Below are 8,002 nucleotides of genomic sequence, written 5' to 3' on the forward strand. Positions count from 1 at the left end.
TCACAATAATATATATGCATATATATAATAGAAAGAGGAGAAAGAGAGGCTTTCTAATCTATAATTAGTTGTTGCACTCCAACATATAAATAATAGTATTAATAACAGCAGACACATGACATTTGCTATATAGTAGACACATACTGGCATGTTCTACATAGACAAAATAAATGTTCACAGTCTCACAATAGCACTGGAAAAAACCATCCTGAGTGAGGTAACCTAGTCACAAAAAGACAAGCATGGTATGTACTCACTCATATATGGATTTTAAACATGGATCAGGAGAGTGCCAATCTGCACTTCCACTGACAGAGAGTCTGGGAAACAGGAAAGAACCTAAAAGCTATACATGGTACCCAAGAGGCAAGATCCTCTGAACAGATGGGGAACACGGCGAGGGGTGGGAGGAGGGGTACCTGGGAAATAGAGAGTGGAAGAAGTGGAAGAGAGAGTATGTCATGGAGGAACAGGAAGGTTGACTGTGGGGGTAAAATAGGGGGAAGAGGGAATCATAGGTTAGAAGACACATCAGGCACCAGTGTGACCTCTAGTGATCTAAAAGGATGACACCAATTGGCAAGATAAGCAATAGTGTAGAGACCACCTCGAATGCCCATTCCTTATAGTGAACTTGATGTCTATAACCATCCTGGAGCCTTCATCCAGTGACTGATGGAAGCAGAGGCAAACACCCATAGTTAAAAACTGAACAGAACCCAAGGAACCCAGTGACAGAGAGAGAGGAGTGAAGAGCAAATTGGCAAAGAATGGGCTGGCAAAACCAGGAGAGACAGATGATCCAAACAGGGAGAGCTCTTGAACCCCAGACAGACAGCTGGGAGGCCAGCATGGGACCAATCCAGACCCCCTGAATGTGAGAGTCAATGAGGAGGCCTGGGTTATCTATGGGGTCCTGAGCAGTGGATCAGTGTTTATTCCTCGAATACTTACAGACATCGTGTGTCCATAACACAAAGAGGGTTGCTCTCTCTGCCTGGACTCTTAGGGAAGTGCCTGGACCCTACCCTGAGTGAAATGATAGACCCTAGATATCCCCTATGGGGAAGGAATTGGCAATAGGGTGGGAGGATGGGGGGGATGGTATGGGGGAGTGTGGGAGGAGGGGAGGGAGAGGGAACTGGGATTGACATGTAAAACAAGCTATTTAAAATTTTTAAAAATGTTTAAAAAAACTAAAAATAAAATAAGTAAATAAATTAAAAAAAAAGAATGCCTCAACAAATGCAAAGTCCTGACCTTCATGCATTTATTTTCTGAGGAGAGCTAGAATAAGGAAAAAACAAAAACAAACTAAGCAAGTATATTTAAAAAGACTACAGTAGACTGTAACATTTGGATGCAAACGTTGGTGATGTGGAAGAAAACTCATACCAGGAGAAAAACTGAGACCAGAAGACACTGTATTTCAAGCCGCCATGGAACTCTGAGACACCGTTGTGGAAACATGGACTGACATTCAAACTGTGGATAATATGGTGAGTTTATTCATCACAAAAAAGGTATTTTTTAAACAACACAGGATCCAGTACTACCAAATTGAAAACAATATATCAAAGTCTACTTCACAATGTAACACAGCCTTTTGATTTGAGGATTTTCCACTGTGTCTTTGAATGCATGCTTATGTGTACAGAGTAACGAAGTCAACATTACTTCTTCTAAAGTGTCATAATAAAAAATAATTTAATAAAAAGGAACTGATTACCCTGGGGGGAGAAGGTAGCCAAGAAAAGTCAGTCAGCTCTCTGGTGAAAAGCAGCAGCATGTACAAGTCCCCTCTTCTGGAGACAATAGCACTAGCACCCTGAGGAGCCAGCAGGGAACCTGGAGGCTGGTACACAGGGACTGAAACCCAGAAGATGGAGATGAAATGGAGAAGTGGGCAAGCAGCATCCCTTCCACAACAGAGTAGGCAGAGAGGAGCAAGCCACAGAGACTTCTGGCTCTATTATAAGTGGGATAGGAAGCCCTTTGTGTATTTTCAGGCAGAGTAGGCACAATATGATTTGCATCTTAGAGAGGTCATGTTGGCTACTCCATGTGAAATAGATCTTGTAGACGTAATTGAAACCAGTGCACAATTTAATGCAACACAATTAATTAGAATGGAATAGGACACATACTTCCTGATTCTTGGATCATAGGAACAGAATACTTACTTGGCCTTCAACTAGAGAGTTGAATGCCTTTCTAAAGAGCCAGTCCTCCATTCTCCATACTGCTTGTATGCAAAGGATGAATGTTTCCCACTTCAACATTAAGAAGGAAATCTCAAATAGCCCTCACCTGTGTGCCCTGAAGGTGGAGGTAATGGTGGCCATGAGAATTGATATTTGTACATAATCAGTGTGCTTTTTTTCCTTTTGCATTTATGAACAGATGACTGTAATTTGTTGATTGATATTAGCACCTGTTACAGGAGAAACAAAGTGAAGACCAGGCATAATTTACTTTCCAACATTCTAAAACAGAATTTTGTGAATAAGCTGGTCTGTTTTGAAATAATTAGGGGGAAAACGTCTTGATTTCATGCTTTTATGTTTCTAGAAGAATACAGGAGATACAGGAGGAAGAAATGGAAAGAATTCTCACTATTATTTTGGAAAAGACAAGGAAAAAAGCATATATGGATATGGAACAAAAAAAAGAAAAGAAATAAGTATAACCATGTCTGAAATTCCTGTTCTAATTTTGATCAAGAGGGGAGGTATAATAGAAAGTGAGAGTATCAAGAAAATAGAAGAATTTATCGCTCTCCAACATGAACACACACACACACACACACACACACACACACACACACACACGCATGCACATGCACACAAACACACACACACCCCTAGCAACATATCCTATGATAGGGCACTATAGTCTCCACCTCTGACATATAACCTTGCACAACAAAGAGCTGAGAGAGAACCAAATTAAACTGGAACACTTGTGCCCAGGAAGCAAGGAAAGGTTAGAGTGAAATACTTACAAGTAAAGTACAATAGCATTACGGAATTGGACACTTAGGCAGAATGGGACCAAAGTCACAATCCAAAGGTGTTTATGCCCTGGTGGAAGCAGAGATTGTGGCTACAGAAGGGCCGTATGGTTGACTCAATAGGAGACCCAGAGCAAGACCAGGCAATGGTTACTCATCAAGACAAGAGTAAATAAGAACACCTCCCTGAAAGTCACAGAGTATACACACAGGTGTCATAACCAGGGCACCACTTATTCCCATTCTCTTTCATCTTTTCAGGATGTTGAAGACAATTCTCAGAGAACTCTAAGTATCTTTAAAAATGTCCAAACACTAAGACCTATTGTGGCTTCTTTCATTATTAAAAACAGACTAAACTGAAAACTAATTTGTAGATTGAGGTTTTCCCCTCACTACATAGACAGTTCAGGAGAAATGACCAGAATGTTGCTGACAAAATGGATGTTACACATCTTCACTACATATCCAACATAGATGATGTTTTTATATGACATGAATGGTTAACATTTTGGATTGATTGCTGCATATCAAGCCTGACTGAATTCAAAATCTGTACCGTTGACAGGGAAGCTCGAGTATCTCCAGTCATGGTAGCTGAGATCCCAACCCCCAAGCAGCACCAATGTGGTTGGTGCCCTCCCCATATTGGTTCCAGATATACTCTCACAGTTCCATGCAGCAAATGAAGCCATCTTGAAGACCAAGATTCTTTTGCCTTCATGAGAGCATATATGAACATATGGTGTATGCAGTTTTTAAATCCCCATTATTCTCATTCTCCAAAACATCCTTCTACCCATTAACTAAAATATTTTGATACAAAAAATGTTTCAAATTATAAGGATGTGAAAAGATCCTCAGGAAGAATAATTTAATATATACTTTGGAAAATCACACTGAAATATAATAAACATGTATAAATAGATGGCTATTAATTTTCACCTCTATATAGTGTAGAAAGACAGGATAAGTGAGAATTCTACAGAGAAAGTAGCTATTATAAAAAAGGGCTATTTCTGCCGGGCGGTGGTGGCGCACGCCTTTAATCCCAGCACTCGGGAGGCAGAGGCAGGTGGATCTCTCTGAGTTCGAGGCCAGGCTGGACCGACAGCCTCCAAAACAATACAGAGAAACCCTGTCTCGTAAAAACCAAAAAAAAGGGCTATTTCTACCATTATTCTTTTAGTTCCAGGGTTATTATTGAATTTACTTTCAGTTGAGCCAAAACAGGAAGAAGTCACCACAGTTATGCTGAGTCAGCTCTGCTTCAATTTGGTTGGCCAGATTTAATTGTTACTACTGAATCTCACTAGCCAAAGGAAAATTGACCCCTTAAACTACCATTCTACTCAAAACCAATCCTTTTGCTTCCTCTTCACTTTTCCTGTAGCTCCACTAAGCCTACCATTTCTTATCTAGTTTCAGAAAGCCACAAGGCAATGAATCTCAGATTTGCCCTGAGTGGAAACACTTCTCTGAGACAGTGGCCAGTGTTTCTCTGAAAGACTACACATAGACTGAAGGATCTTGCAAAAAAAGGCCTATGGGATTCGACTCAGTCCTTTCCAGAGGGGAAAAATTTGAAGAAAATCAAAACCAGTTGGAGAAGTTTGCCTTTCCAGTAGCTGGGATGTGTCTTCAGACTGGAAAGGAACACAGAAATTTCCTTTGATGTTGCAACTCCCATCTGTCACTGGTTTCATGCTGGGTAACATGTTTCCCATGGGGATGATCTTGTTCACCTGGGCTTATAACTAGAAAAACAGAAAGAATAAGATTGTCGTTAAAATGCTGTAACCACAAGATACTGACACTGACTTATAGATGAAATCTTTACTAGACAAAACTATTTGTGAAGAACAATTAGACATTATATTATGCTAATCATATCTCATAAAGTTTAATTTACATATCCAATTTGCCTGTTTAATTTATTAGTATATGACTCATTTTATCATCTGAAGTTTCATTTAATTCTCATCTATTTTAACATAATTTTGAGTAAAAATTTTTAATGAAACAATTATATAACACAAAATAGAGAAAAGTGGGATTTTATTTGTATATATTTATGATAATCCTGCAAACAGTGATCACTCAAATTAATTCCTATGGAATATATTCATACTAGGTACTTTGTCTTCTTTAAGGACATTTTCAACATTTCTGGAGACTTCCTAATGTATCTGCATAATAAAAAGAAGAGATTCAACTGCCAGATTTGTAAGGAGGTTTTCTGACTTGGAAATAATCCACCTAGGTTTTCTTTTTTTACCAGTCTACCAAATCAATATATGAGCATGGCTGAGAACAAGCTAAGGAAATCACGCCTGGATGCCTGAACTTGAATATGCTCTTCCAAAAACTTGTGTGCCTATCTAACTATTTCCCAAGGTGCTGCTTCTTGACGTTAGCAATATTACCTGGAATTACTAAAATGCTTCCTTAGGCTCTATGTAAATCATATTCCAATGCATTATTCAGCTGTGAGGTGAATAGGAATGTTGCAAACCACATTATGGTTTTGAGAAATAGCTGCAGACCTTATTATAAATGAGGTCATGGATACCATTCTTAAATACTTTTGAGCCTACTGTTCATTGTTTTTACTTTTGTTTTCTATCTTAGGGCTCTGTGCACTTGCTATATGCCATATTGTTTCCCAAAATATGGAAGCAAGGAAAGTAACTTCTAGTTTTGTGTTAGTTTTGTTCTTAGAAAACTTCGGTTTTTTCCCTAAAACTTAGTTGCTATTCATATTTTATGATTTGTACACTAAGTAACAGAGTTGTATTGAAATAGTTGATAATTTAAAATGTGCTTTTTTATGGGAAAAACTATAGTACTCAATACCTAAAAGAATCAAGTAGTGAAATAAATGAAAAAATATTACAAATAAATGAAAAATTATGACAAAAGTCTTTCCCATATTGTTCATTTAGATGCAAATCATTTAAAACAATTCAAAAGTCTAATTTAAGTTGAGTATCTTTAAAAGTTTAGGAATCTTTCTTAAATTAGGAATGTGTATAACATAGAAAAAGGTAGTAAAATAGTTGCATTGAATTTACCTCTATTTAAAATAAACAGTAAACCAGTTGGGTATTTTTATTGCATCTCTCTTGAAACACTATAGCCTTTTTTCTCTTTACATTTATGTTTAGGAAGACCAAGAAAAATATTAATGAGAAGCTCACCTTTGATAATTGGTTGTAGTGAGCTAAAGAATACACAAAACAAGCTCATTAACTCTTTCCATGTCTCTATGACAGAGGGATGCAATGACCACAGTAGTGAGACTTGAGAAAGCAAATGTGAGAACTGATGACATAACGAAGTCCTCCTTACAGCATAGTTTTTTAGTCCTGGAATAGCTTCCTCTGAAAGAGAGATGCTGCTGAGGATATGAAATAGCTCCCATACCGCCAGCACAGAAGAGATACAGAACCACCTGGATCCAGGTGACTACAGGGAGGGGCAGCGACACACACTGGAAGAAATACTCACCATCTTTATTTAGATGCTCTCTTCAACCATGAAATCATTCGGAATGCTTCTGGCTATAACTTAGAGTATCTCTCACTAATGATCTTTATTTTTTTCTGCAATTAAACTGTGTAAACAGCCAATTAATTCCCCTGATCTCAAGTTGTATTTATTCTGCCAAGCTGTGCATGTTGGCAAAGTGTGGAATTCCTGAGAGAATTCACGTTATCTACTTGACTTTCATAAAATCAAGTGCAAGCGTGTATTCTAAAACTCTGATAGACTCCTTCACAGTGTCAGCTTTATTTGAGACATTAGAATAATAAAATAACATTTACTTAGTAGAGTGGAGATTAACTTGGGTAGAGAGTGTGTGGTGTAATACTCCATCACTGTCAGATCTCTCTTTTCTCCCCTCCAAGACAAATGTGAGCACAAGGAGGAGTAAGTGTTGAATCTCAAGGTCCAACCCACTACATCTCATGGGCAACTATTTGATGATTTGCTTTACATTGTCTAATAATTTGGGAAAGTAGTAGGGGAGACATTTCACCACAAGGCAATATGTTTTCATGGCTGGATTTTAGTCAGGCTGCCAATAGTCTTTAGTAAAATCATACAAAATCTCTAAAGAAATGAACCTAGGATTAAACTTCATTAATATTCCTTATAGACTTGTAAATAGCAATAATTTATATGTTAATCTAATACTTTGCATGTTTCTAATAATTTAAATGTAAGTCCATACTTCTGTTTTACATGTTACAATTTTGCGTGTTTTTCTGAGGGATAAAATTGCTCCTGCAAAAAAAAAAAGAAGTAAATGGTTCTGAATCTAATCATAGTACTGTATGTGAGCCACCCTGAGGAAGGTAAACATATTCTTCCTCATTGGAGCAGTTCTCATATTTTTATATAAATACATAAAATTGCTTATGAACATATGACCTGAAAGCAGAAATCATTAGTTGTTGTTGTCTCCCCAAAGTAAAGAGAGCAAATATTAATGTCATATTTCTTTTACCATCAAGATTATGTTAGTCCACCCTTAAATTACTATTGCCCCTGACAGAAGCTAGACAGTAGCTCAGTTTCCACTTTTGTGAACTGATTAAAAAGTCAAAGAAAGAGGCTGTAAGTTTGAGAGGGATGAGAGACATGGGAAGAGTCAAAAGAAGGAAAGGGAAGGGGATGTGGTGTGATTACTTTTATTCAAAAGGCCACAGCAGTCAAAATTCCAGGCCTCAAAAACTATATCCTCACGTAATGTGTTTAGCCTTTCCCAAAACACCCTTTCATGATTCCCACTCTTACTGCATCCCTTACACGAGCATCACTCATCACTCAATAGTGACCCACTCAGCCTGTTTACACCTAAGCAAACCGTGCCAGAACATTCTCATATGCTGTGCTTCCACGGAGGGGTGGGCGCCAGGAGTGACACTGGAAGGCCCACCTGCGCAAACGAATGACGTCAGAACGCTGCACAGGGTCTTGTCA

General features: G+C 38.1%; 1 long non-coding RNA gene across 1 annotated transcript; it reads right to left on the reverse strand.

Moving 5' to 3' along the window:
* Positions 1-1,486: 1,486 nt before the first annotated feature.
* On the reverse strand, positions 1,487-6,821 carry LOC121138271. Its single transcript, XR_005875381.1, has 2 exons — positions 6,524-6,821; positions 1,487-4,770 (listed from the first exon to the last, which is right to left on the reverse strand). It is a non-coding gene; the product is annotated as an uncharacterized LOC121138271 (long non-coding RNA).
* Between the last annotated feature and the right edge of the window lie 1,181 nt (positions 6,822-8,002).

The sequence above is a fragment of the Mesocricetus auratus genome, unplaced genomic scaffold (genome assembly GCF_017639785.1).
Source record: "Mesocricetus auratus isolate SY011 unplaced genomic scaffold, BCM_Maur_2.0 contig_11720_pilon_obj, whole genome shotgun sequence".
Classification (NCBI taxonomy): domain Eukaryota; kingdom Metazoa; phylum Chordata; class Mammalia; order Rodentia; family Cricetidae; genus Mesocricetus; species Mesocricetus auratus.